A 16,748-nucleotide genomic window follows, 5' to 3' on the forward strand; every position below is an offset into this window, starting at 1 on the left:
TAATACAGATACAACAGGGCTAAAGGCACACCTTGTGCTTTTCATTGGTCCCAGTGTATGATTGCAGAAAAAATATATGTTTTTATCGAGCAACAGATTTTGTGTAAAAAGAAATCACACAAAGTGGTTTATTTTGTTTAAAAATCTTATAAATGTATTAGGTGCATGGCAAGGTGGGCCTCTTACCCCTCACACTGGGTAAAACCAGCATAGGGCAAAAGACACAAAGTATTGATACAAATACTTTAGCTAATATGCTTTTAATAAATTTAATATGCTTATTTTTACAGAGTTTGGAGCAAAACTTTGCAGGACTGTGACTCTCCAGGACGAGTGCTGGCCACCCCTGCTCTAGACCTTACAAATGTTTCAAAATCCACAAATGCACAAGAAGGGATCTACAAAAAGAATTCCATAAATGAATGCCAGGCAGAAATGTGTTTGTGACATAAAACATATTTGTGGATACTTTTTTTTTGCCAATTTTTATTTATTTTATTTATAGGAATTTATATTCTATTTTTATGGATTTTACATGTGATTAATACTATTCAATACTGAATACAAAAATCTATAAAACGTATTTATTTATTGTTGTTCCAGTTTATTCTTCTCTCCTTTTTCTCCCTTCTTCTTTATCAAATTCTCTGCCTACATGACCAAACTTTCTAGTTTGATTGTTTTGATTGTCAAAGAGTCTTTATTTATTATCATAATAATTTTAAAACAATGAGATTTAAGCATTAATCTTGTGAACCGATATATATCAACGAAGAAGTGCCAAATGAGCCAGTGAGAGATGCGCTGCTGACATCTAGTGTCTGCCTTTGAAATATAATGTTATTTTATTTGAAGTGTCAGTGTTCCAGTAGATGGCAGCAATCTTCCAATAAACCATGGCACACTGAAAAAATTAAATGAATGAAGTGAACTTGAGAAATGTAGGTTCAATATCGACGACTCATTGGCCAGAAGTATGTTCAGCGGGTCAAATATGGACAACTGTCTGACTGATTTAACACCAGAAGAAGTAAATCAGTATTGTGGAAAGTTCAAGATCTCGGACTCTTTGGCCCGAAATATTTTCAGTAGGTCACATAGCTGATGTATCATCAGAAGTCTATGAGAATGTATGAATGTAATAAATGTATAATAATAATGCATGTAGTTGCCTTTTGAGCACTGCAAAAGTGCAACAGCACTATATGTTCTTTCTTTAATGCACAACTGAATAATTTAGTTGTTGTATGCAATCTAATGAAACAGAGCATTTTTAAGTGTTGTTCTTCACGGATTAAGATGCAGCAGCAAATTGTTATAGTGTTATCTCTTTAATGCTCTCCGGATTATGCAATGCAACAGAATATGTTATGTGTTATGTCTTTAATGTCTTCAACTCAGAATGAGTTATTTCTTGTCCTGTGTTTTTTGCATTGTGCAGAACACATACAGTATGTTTGTGTTATTGTCACGGGTGACAAAATCGCTCGGCAAGCGGAACCCCCTTGAGAGTCCCAAGTTTCCCAGGGGAAGGCATTGTGTGCAACACGCCCCACTCCGGTGATGTAGGCCGTTTCTCAATATGCGTTCTTGTCTGTACTTGTGTTCTTGTGGACTTGTGAAACGTCATCAGTCACTGCCCAAGTACTGTTCCAATTCAAAGTTCACATCTAGCCAAGTCCAGTTCAAATCCCCGGATGTGTTCTTGATCCGCCCCGTTTACCGAGGATGCATCGAGAGGTGACTTGTGCGGACTTGAGACAGCCAGGTATCCCAGAATGCATCTCGCACCAACCAGCAAGCGTCAATAGCAGAGGAGAAAACCCACGTAATATCAAAATACTACTGTTATTGTGTCATGAAATGTAATTTTAAGAGTGTTTCAGGCGAGAATGTGGTTGTTTAAAGCTCAAATCTGTGGTTTATTTATAAAGATAGCGCCTATTTGAAAAATGTCTCTGACGTTTTCGGAGTTGTGACATCCAGGCGTTCACCGCGGGTGTTCAACGCTCATCAACCCCGACTGGAACAGCTTTTCCTCGGCTAGTGCTTCTGACGTTTGCCGCTGGCTCTGATGTCTCTAGTCTAGTGGATAAACTTGACGTATAATTCGTCTTGTGTATAAGTCGATCTTTGGTCTCATTAAACTTTGTTCCTTGGCAAAAAAATCGTTTTGGCTGAGGGCAAAGTGAGGTTTCATAACTTTATATATTTAGGCTATTTAACTTTAACTTTGTAGCCTATTAGAGAGCTTACTTATGTTTGAATTGTTTGCCTTATTTATCATTGTAGATATAATTGATCATTAAAACTGACATTTAACAAAAAGAGACAGGGTTGTGTAATTTTATTTTATATATATAAAATATATATTAAATATATATATATATATATATATATATATATATTTATTTTTATTTTAACATTCTCTTCACTATATGTACAATAAAATTACACAACCCTGTCTCTGTTTGTTAAATGTCAATAAAAATAAATAATGTTTCATATTTTTAAAATGAAAACAAAAAGATCATGTTCATGTTATAAATATATGCAGTGAAGATAGTACGCGTTGCTTGAACCACATGGCCATTAGGCTACTATGTTTAAGATTTTTAAATGAAAAGAGGCAGGGTGGTGTTTTATAACATGTTTCGTTTTATTGTTGACGAAAAGAGGCAGAGTTGTAGCATATTTCGTTTTATTGTTGCCTAAAATATACATAAAGAGATAACCGGAGTAGCCAGAGCGTGCTGAGTGACGCGATCAAGAACGCACTGTTCCATTTGCAGAATAACCGGACTTGCGTCCTCTCGTCCTCGGGAGTTCGTTCTCCTGAGTCGAACTTGGCAAGTCCGAACTACAAAGGACGCAAGTCCGAAGTTTGCGTACTTGGTATTGAGAAACGGCCGTAAACATGCCCGCACTGATTAGCGCTAATGCATTGCAGGTGTGAGAGAGAGAGAAGCGGCGCTCACACAGGCTTCCTGTTACGCAAGCCAGGATAAAAAGGGACCATTCAGAGAGTGTTGGTCGTTGTTCAGTGGGTTCGTGTTGTTCAGTGGGTCGTCGTTGTTCAGTGGGTTTGAAGTGCTCAGTGAGTTGGAAGTGTTGAAGAGCCTAAAGGGTTGACTTGGAGCAGTGTTGGATACAAGCTTCCTCAGGAAAACCGTTGTGGTGTGGAGATCGCCCATTTAAGTTTGCTGGATCAGAGTGATCGTTTGTGGGAAGTCTGCTGGACTGAGCTATCGTCTGGATTGGTGCTGTGGAAGGAGAGAGAAGAGATAAGTGAACTGATTTCATCTTATGAGTGTTTAAATTGCTGGAAGAGGATGCAGTAAATGTGGATCTGATTGTCGGAAGAGCTATGTGTTTCAGAGTGTATTGAGGAGGAATTGAGAGAGAAATCCCTCGTGGAGCGAGCGCAACAAACTGAGTGGGGCCTCTGACCAGCCTTAACGCGTGAGTGAATTGCAGTGCTTTTGCCTTATTGATACACATTGATTTGTGGCTGTGGAATTGAAGTGAACACAAGTGTGCTGTGCCTTTGCTGAGAAGTGGCCCTAGCCTCATTTACACGTTTGTGGAAAGTTACTATATCTGCTCCCCATTGGAAGTCCAGTGTGATACAGCTGCACTGAAGAGGGTACTCTGTACTGTGAAGGTCCCTAATTGTTATTTACTGTTTTGAGCCCAGAAGCCTACCGCATCACTGGAGAAACGATCTTTTAACCCACTGTCTCCTTACTGTGAATTGAAGGGAGTACTGTGCAGATCCTTACCTGTTCCACTTACTGTTGAGTTCAGAGGCATGCAGCATCACTGGTAACGTGCCCATTTTAATTCATTGTCTTCTTGCTGTGCACTGAAGAGAGTACATTGTACTGTGAAGATTCTTACCCGTCCTATTTACTGGTTGAGCCCAGAAGCCTACCGCATCACTGGAGAAACGATCTTTTAACCCACTGTCTCCTTACTGTGAATTGAAGAGAGTACTGTGCAGATCCTTACCTGTTCCACTTACTGTTGAGTCCAGACGCATGCAGCACCACTGGTAACGTGCCCTTTTTAATCCATTGTCTCCTTACTGTGCACTGAAGAGAGTACATTGTACTGTGAAGATTCTTACCCGTTCTACTTACTGTTTGAGCCCAGAAGCCTGCAGCATCACTGGTAACGTACCATTTTAATTCATTGTCTTCCTGCTGTGTACCGAAGAGAGTACGTTGTACTACGAAGATCCTTACCTGCTCTACTTACTGTTGAGTCCAGAAGCACACTGCATCATTTGGGAAGCAACCTTTTAATTCACTGTCTCCTTACTGCGAGCTGAAGAGAGTACTGTGTACTGTGAAGATCCTTACCTGTTCTACTTACTGTCCAGAGGTATACAGCATCACTGGTAAAGTACCCTGTTTAATCCATTGTCTTCCTGCTGTACATTGAAGAGTATTTTGTACTGTGAAGATCCTCAACTGTTCTACTTACCGTTTGAGTCCAGAAGGACGCAGCATCATGGGCGAAGTAAACCTTTAACTCACTGTCTTCCTCCTGTGGACCGAAGAGTACCGCGCACTGCGAAGAATCCTTACCTGCTATACTTACTGCCCGAGTTCGGAAGTCTGCAGCACTGCTGGGAAAAAGTAAGCTTTCAAACCATTGTTCCATTACGGTGTGCCGATGAGAGTTCTCGGTACTGTGAATATCCTTACCTGTTCTACTTACTGTTTGAGTCCAGAAGCATGCAGCATCGCTGGTGAAGCCGTCTAGTGATTCGCTGGCTCGCCCCCCTGTGAACCGAAGGGAGAACTGTGTACTGTGAATAACCCCTACCTGTTATTCTCACTATCTGAGTCTGGAAGTCTGCAGCACCGCTGGTGAACGGAGTCCCTAAATTGCCGCCCAGGGGACACCGTGACAGTTGCGACACGCCCGCCCGTGACAGAAGGATATCTAGAGGACAGTGAAGGCTATCCAATGGATGCCCCTTGTTTTATCGTTCAATAAAGATTGTTCCTCCTTTGAGACTTACCTGTGTCTCCGTAGTCCTCTGTTGTGTGCCTGTGGTGTCGGCTCCCCACGGTGGTGACTCAGTAAGAGAGGGGGGGTGGTTGGTCATCCGAGCATTCCTCCCCTCGACCTGTGTGACATTATTATCTCTTCATTGCACAACAGAATGAGTTAGTTAAGTTAGTTTTTCTACATATAAGTTAGTTTTCATATATATATATATATATATATATATATATATAGAAAACTTTCTACACATTCTCACATTTGACCCATTGGAAATATTCCTAGCCAAAGGGTCCTCAAAAGTTAAAGGACAAGTTCGGTATTTTACACTTAAAGCCCTGTTTTAAGTTCGTTTCTGATGAAATAGAACGGTTTGAAATTTGGACACATGAACAAAACTAAAGTTTAATGCGTTTTTATGAAGGATTGTTCCAGTGCACCTATGCAACCATTGTGGAGGTGGGGGGGGTGCAACCACAGAAACCGAAAATTCTCGGGCCAGCAGCATGTGTCCAAATTTTTATTTTAACCGTTCTATTTCATCAGAAACGATCTTAAAACAGGGCTTTAATTGTAAAATACCGAACTTGTCCTTTAAATTACTATATATACTCATAGACTCTAGTATTTTACATTAGCCATGCAGTGGACCATATGTGTGACCTGCTGAACATATTTCTGGCCAAAGGGTCCTCGATATTGAACTTTCTACACATTCTCATTGACTACTTCTGATGTTACATCAGCCATGCAGCCTATTTGACCCATTGAAAATATTTTTGACCAAAAGGTCCTCAAAAGTTAAATTATTATATATACTGATAGACTATAGTCTTTTACATCAGCTGAATAAGTATGTAATGCTAAAACAAATATGCTGTTTTGTCTATTCAACTATCCAATAAGTTTCATTGCAGAGGAATGTTAGATCTCTAAAGTAATTGCATGGAATGAAATGCGAAAATAAATATGTTTTGGGTAGTCTTTACAACTGCTAATGCAATGATTTTCCTTCAATGCCGTAAGTAGTTGTTTGCAATGCAATGAGGAAGCTCACATGTTATATGATGTCTTTTCATTGCACAGAGGAATAAGTTACATTTCAACAGCACAAATGTTTTCTCTTCAATTGGACAATTGAAGAATAACATTAAAGCTATGCACTTGTTACATTGCAATGCATAACAGAAGTAATAAATTAAATTATGTTATGCATTGCAATACAACAAGTGCATAGCTTATATGTTATTCTTCCATTCAAAACGTTAGATCGTCCTTGCAATGCAATGCAACGTATGTTATCTCTTGCATGCAATTGCAATGCAACAAGTGCGTAGCTTATATGAGATATGCAATGCAATGCATTGGCGAATATGTTATCTCTTCGTTTTACAACAGAATGAGTTAGTTATTGTATGCATTTCGTCAGTACACAAATTATACATTGCAATGCAACAAGTGACTGGCTTATATGTTATTCTTCTATGCACAACGTTTGGTCGTTTGAGCAATGCAATGCATGTGGTTTTGCGTTGCAACGGTTTTCTCGTCAGCACACAAATGAATGTTAGTTGCAATGCAATGTGTAAATGCAATGCAATATGTTGTGTCTTTTTTACAACAGATAATGCAATGATTTTCCTTCATACACAAATAAAGAAGCACAGATGGTATGTTCATTTCAATGCAATGCACATGCATTGCACATCTATTTGTTGCACAAAGGCATGAGTTAGTTATTTTATGCATTGTAAAGCGACCGCTCATGTGATGTTTTCTCGTCAGTACAAAAATGAATTAGTTGCAGTATGGAAATGCAATGCGAAAGCACATATGTTATGTCTTTTCTTTTCATTCTATAGAGGAATAATTTAGATCATTTATGCAATGCAATGAAAGAACACAAATGTTATCTCTTCAATGCACTATGGAATAATGAGTTAGTTCTGAATGCATTGCAATGCAATAAAGTGCATAGCTTATATCTTATTCTTCATTGCACATTGTTCGATCTTGTGTGCAACGCAATGCAACAGCACATGTTATCTCTTGCATTGTAAAGCAACAGCTCATGTGATGTTTTCTCGTCAGTATACAAATGAATAAGTTAGTTTTATGCATTGCCATAACAATTATGCTGTGGGTTGTCTTTTCAACAGCTAATGCAATCATTTTCCATCATTCAGAAGTGAACAAGTTAGTTGCAGTATGCAATGCGATGCGAAAGAATTGCACAGAGGAATGAGTCTGATCTTTTGTTCAATACAATGCAACAGCACAAATAATGTCTCTTCAATGTACATCGGAATGAGTGGGTAATTGAACGCAATAGAAGTGTGTTGCTATTCTTCAACGTTAGATCGTGTGGGCAATGCAATTCAACAGCACATGCATTGCACATCTATTCGTTGCACAAAGGAATGAGTTACTGAATTAGTTAGTTGTAGTATGGAAATGCAATGCAAAAACACATATGTTATGTTTTTTCTTTTCATTGCAAAGAGGAATAAGTTAGATATTTCATGCAATGCGTTAATTACAACAGCACAAACGTTATCTCTTCAATGCTGATCGGAAGTTAGTTTTTGTATGCATATTTTGTGGGAGTTCTTTCCAACAGCTAGTATTGCAATGATTTTCCTTCATACACAAATGAAGCGGTTAGTTGAATTGTGCAATGCATTGCGAAAGCACATATGGTATGTGTTGTCTTTTCATTGCACAGAGTGAGATCTTTTATGCAATACAATGCAACAGCACAAATGTTATCTCTTCAAATGAGTTGGTATTTGTATTGCATTGCACTGCAACAATTTATACATATAAGTACATTTAATTCTAGCTTATGTTATTCTTCATTGCATAACGTTAGATCGGATCTTGTGGGCAATGACATAATGACTCCTTCTGTGTTACTTTAGCCAAACAGTAGTCCATATTTAACCTTACAGAACGTTTCTGTCCAAAGAGTACTCAATCTTGAACATTTTGTACATACTGCTATATTATTCTTCAATGCACAACGTTTGATATGTGCAAATGCAATCCAAAAGCACATGAATTGCACATCTCTTCGTTACATAAAGGAACGAGTTAGTTACGAGTTATTGCATTGTAAAGCGACCGCTCGTGTGATGTCTTCTCGTCAGTACACAAATGAATTAGTTGTAGAATGGAAATGCATGCGAAAGCACATTGTATGTCTTTTCTTTTCATTGCACAGAGGAATAATTTAGATATTTTATGCAATGCAATCTCTTCAATGCACTTCGGAATGAGTTAGTTCTTGAATGCACTGAACTGCAACAAAGTGCATATTACAAATGAACCTATGTTATGCGAAAGCACAATATACAATGCAATGCGAAAGCACATATGTTATATGTTTTCATTGCACAGAAGTTAGTTCTTTCTTGCAATGCAATGCAACTGTTAAAAATGCTATCTCTTCAATGCACATCGGAAAAGTAAATAACTAATTTTATGCATTGCACTGGAAGTACGTAGCTTATATGTTATTATTTAATGCACAACGTAAGTGTGTGCAATGCAAGCAACAGCATATGTTGTTTCTTCGTTGAACAACGAGATGAGTTTGTTTATTTATGCATTGTAAAGCAACAGCTAATGTAATGATTTCTCTTCATCACACAAATGAATACGTTAGTTGTCAGTTACAAAGCAATGCGAAAGCACCTATGTTATGTTATGTGTTTTTATTGCACAGAGCAATAAGTTAGATATTTTATGCAGTAAAGTGCAACAATGAAGATGTTATCTCTTAAATGCACATCGGAATGAGTTAGTTCTGGCATGAATTGTAATGCAATAATATAGCTTATGTTCTCTTCTATTCTTCAATGCACAACGTTAGATCGTGTGTGCAATGCAATGCAACCACACTCATGTCTTTAACGGAATGAGTTAGTTCTGGCATGCATTGAAATGCAATAAGCCCATAGCTTATATGATATTCTTCAACGCTAATCGTTAGATCGTGTGTGCAATGCAATGCCAATTGCATTTAGTGAATAGGGTCGTTATTCTCTGCATTGTAATGCAACAGGTAATGCAATAATTTCCCTTCAAAACACAAATGAACAATTTAGTTGTATTATGCAATGAATTGTGAAACATATATTTGTTTTTTCTTTTCATTATATTCAATATTTAATTCAATGCAATTTAACAGCAAAAATGTTATCTCTTCGAAGCACATCGGAATGACAGATATTTTATGCTTTGAACGCAACAAGTGCATTGCTTATATGTTATTCTCAGTGCAAAAACTTTTGTTCGTGTGTGTAAATGCAATACAACAGCAAACATAATATGTCTTCAATGCACAAAGGAATGAGTTAGTTCTGGCATTCATTGTAATGCAACATTTGATTTGCTTATATGTTATTCTTCAGCGCTAATCGTTAGATCGTGTGTGCAATGCAATGCCACATTTGTTATCTGTTCGTTGCACAATGGAATGGGGTAGTTATTCTTTCCCTTGTAATGCAACAGCTAATGCGATAAAAAACAATTTGTATCATGCAATGAATTGCAAAAGCACATTTTCATTACACACAGGGATAAAATTAGATCGTTTTTGCAATGCAATAATCCAATTATCATATAATACAATGCAACTGCAAAAATGTGTATCCCTTCGATGCACATCGGCGTGAGTCAGTTATTGTATGCATTGCAATGCAACAGTAAAATATTCTTCAATACACAACGTTCGATCCGTGTGTGCAATGCAACAGCACATATGTTATCTCTTCGTTGCACAACGGAATGAGTTAGTTATTGTGTGTGCATTTTAAAGGAATGGATATTGCAATAATTTCAATACAAAAATAATTGTTTAGTATGCATTGCAATGTGAAAGCACAATATGCAATGCGAAACCACAAGTTATACGTTTTCATTGCAATGAATTTAGATCGTTATTGCAATGCAATGCAACTGTTAAAATACCATCTCTTCAATGCACATTGGAATGAGTTAGTTATTTTATGCATTGCAATGCAAGTACAACGCGTATATGTTATTCGTCAATGCACAACGTTTGATCGTATGTAAAATGCAATGCAACAGCAAAAATGTTATTTATTCAATGCATATCGGAATGAGTTAGTTCTTGTAGGGCAGTGCACTGCAACAAGTGCATAGCTTATATGTTATTCTTTAATGCACAACGTTTAATCGTATGTGCTATGCAATGCAACAGCACATGCATTGCACATCTCTTCGTTGCACAAAGGAACGAGTTAGTTATTGTATGCATTGTAAAGCAACCGCTCATATGACGTTTTCTCGTCAGAACACAAATGAACAAAATCAATTTGAAAACAACAAAAACAGTAGAATGGAAATGCATGCGAAAGCACATATGTTATGTCTTTTCTTTTCATTGCACAGAGGAATGTGTTAGTTATTGTTTGTGCATTATAATGGGATGGCTATTGCAATAATTTCCCTTCAATATAAAAATGAATAGTTTAGTATGCAATTGCAATGCGAAAGTACATTACACAATGCAATGCGAAAGCACATATGTTTTATGTTTTCATTGAACAGAAGTTAGTTCTTTCTTGCAATGCAACTGTTAAAAATGCTATTGTTAAAAAAGAACTAACTTCTGTGCAATGAAAACATATAACATGTGCTTTCGCATTGCATTGTATATTGTGGTTTCGCATTGCAATTGCATACTAAACTATTCATTTTTATATTGAAGGGAAATTATTGCAATAGCTCTCTAGTTATATCTAATATATTTATTAATACCATGTCCACACATTAATACCATGTGTGGACATGGTATTAATAGATATTTGAGATATAACTAGAGAGTGTGGTTTTTCATCTTTATTTGATAACTTCTTTATAACTCGCACCCATAAACGGTTTGGGAGTTGAGCGCGCCTGTTCTACTATGAAAAGAAAAGACATAACATGTGTGCTTTGGATATGTAGGAACAACTTTTGTTGCAGTGCAGTACATTCAAGGACTAACACATTCCGTAGTGCATTGAAGTGTGTTGTTCATTGCATTGCATACAATATCTAACTTATTTATCTGTGCGATGAAAATAAAAGACATAACATATGTGCTTTCGCATGCATTTCCATTCTACAACTAATTCATTTGTGTACCGACAAGAGAACATCACATGAGCGTCGCTTTACAATGCATACAAATTACAAAATCGTTCCTTTGTGCAACGAAGAGATGCATGTGCTTTTGGATTGCATTGCACATAGATCAAACGTTGTGCATTGAATAATAACATAACTGACACATGTGCTTTGCATGCTTTTCCACACTACAGCTAACTTATTCAGTTGTGTAATTTCAGGTATTTCATTGCATTAGCTGTTGCATTTGTGTGATGAAGAGAAATCGTTGCATTAGCTGTTGCTTTAGAATGCATACAATACAACGAAGAAGCAACATGCTTGCAGTTATATTAGCCAAACAGATATTTGACCTACTGAACATATGTCTGGCATAAGAGTTATCAATCTTGATCTTTCTGTACAAACTCATAGCCTCCTCCTTAAGCTAGAGATGTCCCAACAAGTCCTCCAACCCATACGACCATTTAGGTCGTTTGTGACTACCTTCAAATACGACACATAAGAGCGTTTCCTAAATTTGCGCCCCTACCGGCAGCTGGAGATATGGAGAAATGCATTATAAACCTCAATGCATTATGGGGGTTTTTTATTGCTATAAAAAATATATCTTTTTGATGACTTCATCACACGTACAGGTAGGGTTTCCATCCGTATATAGTCCCGTGTTTATGAATTAAATGATGTCGTGTTTCAAATCGGTATTTATATTTCAAGCTGTGTGACGTTCATTCAAACGCACGCCAGCATTATAAAGTTAGTTTTCATTGTGACATTCAAACATTGAAATTTGCCTGTGTTGGGAAAGGTATCATGCAAAAAGTCCACACATTTACTATGTTTTACCACTAACTAACTGTCGATCCTATGTCATGTGTAGTAAAAGCACAGTAACGTTATACCATGCTTCTTCCACCGTAACTGTAACCACGGTAACCACACTTACAATGCTTTTACCACAGTAACTGTGTTTGTATTGTGTACTATTGTAGTTAAAGCACAGTAACACAAGACTTAACATGTTTTTTTTACCAGTTACTGTAGTTGTAATGTGGTATTTGTAATTAAACAGTAATTTACCATGATTTTACCACAGTCTGTGTTTTTACTGTCTACTATTTGTAGGTAAAGCACAGTAACCACAGCACTTGCCATGGTTTTACCACAGTAACCACAGTTTTACTGTGGTATTTGTAGTTGAAACAGTAACACAACACTTACCATGGTTTTACCACAGTAACCATAGTTTTACTGTGGTGTTTATAGTTGAAACAGTAACACAACACTTGCCATGGTTTTACCACAGTAACCATAGTTTTACTGTGGTGTTTATAGTTGAAACAGTATCACAACACTTGCCATGGTTTTACCACAATAATCACAACACTGGCCATGCCTTTAATACCTTTTTGTAATGTAATTGTAATTCAATATTCTTTTTCTGTCTTGCAGTTACTTCAGATCACATACTCCTCCATCTCCATCTCCCACAACCATCTCCATCTCTCTCTCTTTCAGTTTTTTTTTTTACTGTAATTAATTTACACATTTTTTTGCTCTCTTTCTTTCTCTTCTTCATCATGGAATATTTTTAAAAATCAAAATTTGATCAATTCTGTCAGAAAGCTGCTATTAACAGAGAACTTGAACTCAAAACTCCCAGTGCTGATCTTGAAGAAGCTGCCAGGGAGGCTGAACAGGTCCTTCAAATTAGGTAATGTTGAACACATTTAGTTATAGCTGATTTGCTTTAATGAATGTATCCTTATTTTATGTTTTATTAACTTTCCTTAAAGTCCTTCCTCTCAAATAATTTGGTCACGGATCATTTTTAACACACTGTCTCAACATGTATATATTTCTCTTTGTTTCAGCTGAAAAGGAAGTGCTGTCAAGGGCTTGTTAAACCTGTCTTCGTGGAGAGGGATGAATTCGGCCATCTTGTGTGTTTATGGAGAAGGAAAAAAGCTGCAAAGGCAAATGTTTCCAATGGTATGTCTGTGTTGGTCTTAACCCTTGATTGAATATTACTGCAGTTACATTTTGCACAGCATTTGATGTTTCTTAAACTTTGTTTTACATACTACACTACCCCATCAGTAAGAACCCACAATGAAGCGTCATGTTGATGTAGTAATAGTTCATACAATTGACCAAGTCAGCAAATTCATATGATATTATGCAAGTGCACTCGTACAAAATTCAATGACTTTTACTCCAGCTGCTGTCATTGGCCATTGCCTCAACTCTCTTGCAGATTGTAAGTAGTTGGACCGTTTATATCAGAAAGTTCATATCAAATCCATTGTATTTTTTATTAACCTTTACATATTGGCGCCGTCTCTTCTCGTACCAACAGTACATGATATCTTTCCACATGTTGATTTTTATTGACCACATCTGTTTAAGAAGCAAGAGTCTGGAAATGCTAGTTTAACAAGTTACGTGACACATCAGATCTTCAAATAACTTGTCCTAATCAGATCACTTAAACAATTAGTTCACCCAAAAATGAAAATTCTGTCAGTAATTGCTCACCCTCATGTTGTTCCAACCCGTAAGACTTTCATTCATCTTCAGAACACAAATTAAGATATTTTTGATTAAATCTGAGAGCTGTCTCACTCCTTCATAGAAGCTAAGGGATCGAAACTTCCCGGCCTAGAAAGTTAGAAAAGACAATGTTTAAAATAGTCCAAGTGACTACAGTGGCTCAACCTTGAGTTTATCCAGCGACGAGAATACTTTTTGTGCGCAAAAATAACGACTTATTTAATTCTTCATTTTCTTCTCTGTGGGCCTCTGAGTGAGTTTACGTAGTGTAACAGCGCAGCGCTTCTGTGTTGTACGTCAGAACGTAGGCTCGCTATTGGCTGACGCAGGTCATGTGTGTGATGCGTGTGACGTACAACACAGAAGCGCTGCGCTGTTACACTACGTGGCTCACTGAGTGGCCCACACAGAAGAAAATGAAGAGTTGAATAAAGTCATTATTTTTGCTTGTTTTTGCACACAAAAAGTATTCTTGTGGCTTGATAAACTTATGGTTGATTGACGAAAGTCTTACGATGTTGGAACTTGGAACAACATGAGAGTGAGTAATTACTGACAGAATTGTCATTTTTGGGTGAACTAACCCTTTAAGTTCGTTCATCACACCAAGAACAATAACTATAATGATAAATATTCTAACATCCACAACAAACGGACGATAAAGTTCTGTTTATTATCAAAAGTGCGTGCTGTGGTAATGTTGTCTGCCATTTTAAGTGCTTAAGCTTTTTAAAGTCGAGTAGATTCTGATTGGCTGTCAAAAATTTTATAGTTCATCAGCTGGAAAAAACAACATTTTTGAAAGTGATTCCAACGAAATTGTTCCTCTGTGTCGTTATATGTTAAATAGCTGCAGTGTGGGCTCATCCTTTGTGTGAAGAGGCCTTTAAACTGCTTACAACAATACTGGCAGCAAGTAATCATGTTTAAAGGAATTCATTTATTAATATAGCTTGCTATTGAAGATACAGCTTTTTCTAGTACCACCTTTCTCTCATTATTAAAACTTACACCCAAAATTCTGCCCGTCTCAGTTCCTGTCTTAATGTATATGTTTAAACAACAATAGTATTTAAACATGGGTTCAATAGACATTTCTTGTTTTACAGCTGAAAAAGAGCAAGCCAGGCAAACCAGTATTCACCAGGACAACCAGTCCTGTTGGGGATGAGAAATGAACATGGCCTTCTCATATATTCATAGATACTCATACATACATGTTTATAGCTGGAAACTACTTTATATGGTGAGTACTGACAGTTTTTCTGGAGTTATTATTAAATTGTTGTTTTGTCTGATTGTTTGAAGGAGGATGAAGCCAGTTGATGAAGAAATAGGCATGTTGCACTAGTTTTAAATACATTATTAATTTGTTATGACTGCTTGTATTATGTTCTCATTTTCTACTTGTACAGAAAGACTACATCAAGAGGTAGAGGAGCCGATAGCTGGCACTGAACACACTCAATGTGACCGTCTTCACGCAGTTGGTCAGTTCACATGGTCCAGACTAAGGAGAAATGGGTCTGAGGCCAGAGATGGAGTTTTTGTTGACAGGAGACGATTCTGTGGCCACCAAGTGCAGCACTGCATCAGTTATCCACTGTGAAGAATACATTCCAGCTCTACATTGACAGGTCAGAGTTACGGCCCATGGAATCAATGGTAAGTCTAGTGCAGGGGTAGGCAAGTTCGGTCCTAGAGAGCTGCTGTCCTGCAGAGTTTGGCTCCAACACTGAGAAAAACCTCACCTGCCTATAGCCTTAGTAATCCTGAAGACATTGATTAGCTTGTTCAGGTGTGTTTGATTAGGGTTGGAACTAAATTCTGCAGGACAGTGGCTCTCTAGGACCGAACTTGCCTACCCCTGGTCTAGTGCAACAATTTTAAATAATACTATTATATATGGTTTGCTGATTTACCACCTCCTAAATACATATTTTCTTTGGTTAGAACTTCACCCATCCACCCTGATACTGTGCTGAAGAAGGCTCATCAGTGTCTTTTCTTCCTCAGACAGCTGAGGAAGTTCAGTGTGAGCACCAAAACCCTCAAATCAACCCTCAATTTTACACTGTGGAGAGGATCCTGACTGGCTGCATCACTGCAAAGCTCTACGAACTGCACAGAACACTGTTGGAGGTGAGCTTCCCTCCCTCCAGGACAAGGGAGTGTGTGAGGAAACTTCCCTTCCTACAGGTGTGTGTGAGGAAAGCACGGAGAATCCAGACACCCGAGCCATGGACTGCTCTCACCATTACCATCAGGCAGAGGTTATCGTAGAACCCGCACCAGCAGACTGGACTCATACCAGTAAAACACACAGCAACCCCCACCCCCCAACCTCATATGCTCTACATTTTTTCAATTACACTGACTGGACTCTTACTCAGTATTATTCTGGACCCTGACATTCTATTTTCACTCATTCATACCGTACTGCACTGTATATGTATACTGTGATTATTTTGTTTGTTATTTTTTTCATTTTTCAATCTGTGTATAGTATAATATTGTACCATATATTGTTCTCTACTTGTATTGAGTCCCTAACATATACTGTGTATATTAATACTGTATGTGTTGTGTAAATATTCTATACTTGTCATCCATACTGTCATTCTGCAGAGTTTGCAAAAAAGAATTTCATCACCTGTACACACTTGGGTTCATGGTTTTGTGACAATAAAATTATTTGATTTGATCACATCTTTTGTCCATCATTTGTACTGTACTGTGCTCGATAACAATTGCAAATTGCTTATATACATGGAAGAAGATTTTGATAGGGAGATAAATATCATGATTATAACAACGCTTTTTTATTTCTCTCAAATATCATAAGTCTTTATATGCTACTTTAGCTGTATTTATGCTGTATTATCCAGTAAAGTTTTGTACATGGTGTTGGATAACAACATATGGTGAATATTATTTATTAAGGATTGTGTTTGGTAAATATACAATTAGATTTTGTAATAAGACATAATAACCATGATTGTTTTAATTGAGACATGAAGATTTGTCATATTAATGACATT

The sequence above is a fragment of the Rhinichthys klamathensis genome, unplaced genomic scaffold (genome assembly GCF_029890125.1).
Source record: "Rhinichthys klamathensis goyatoka isolate OS25496 unplaced genomic scaffold, OSU_Roscu_1.1 h1tg000176l_1, whole genome shotgun sequence".
NCBI classification, from domain to species: Eukaryota; Metazoa; Chordata; class Actinopteri; order Cypriniformes; family Leuciscidae; genus Rhinichthys; species Rhinichthys klamathensis.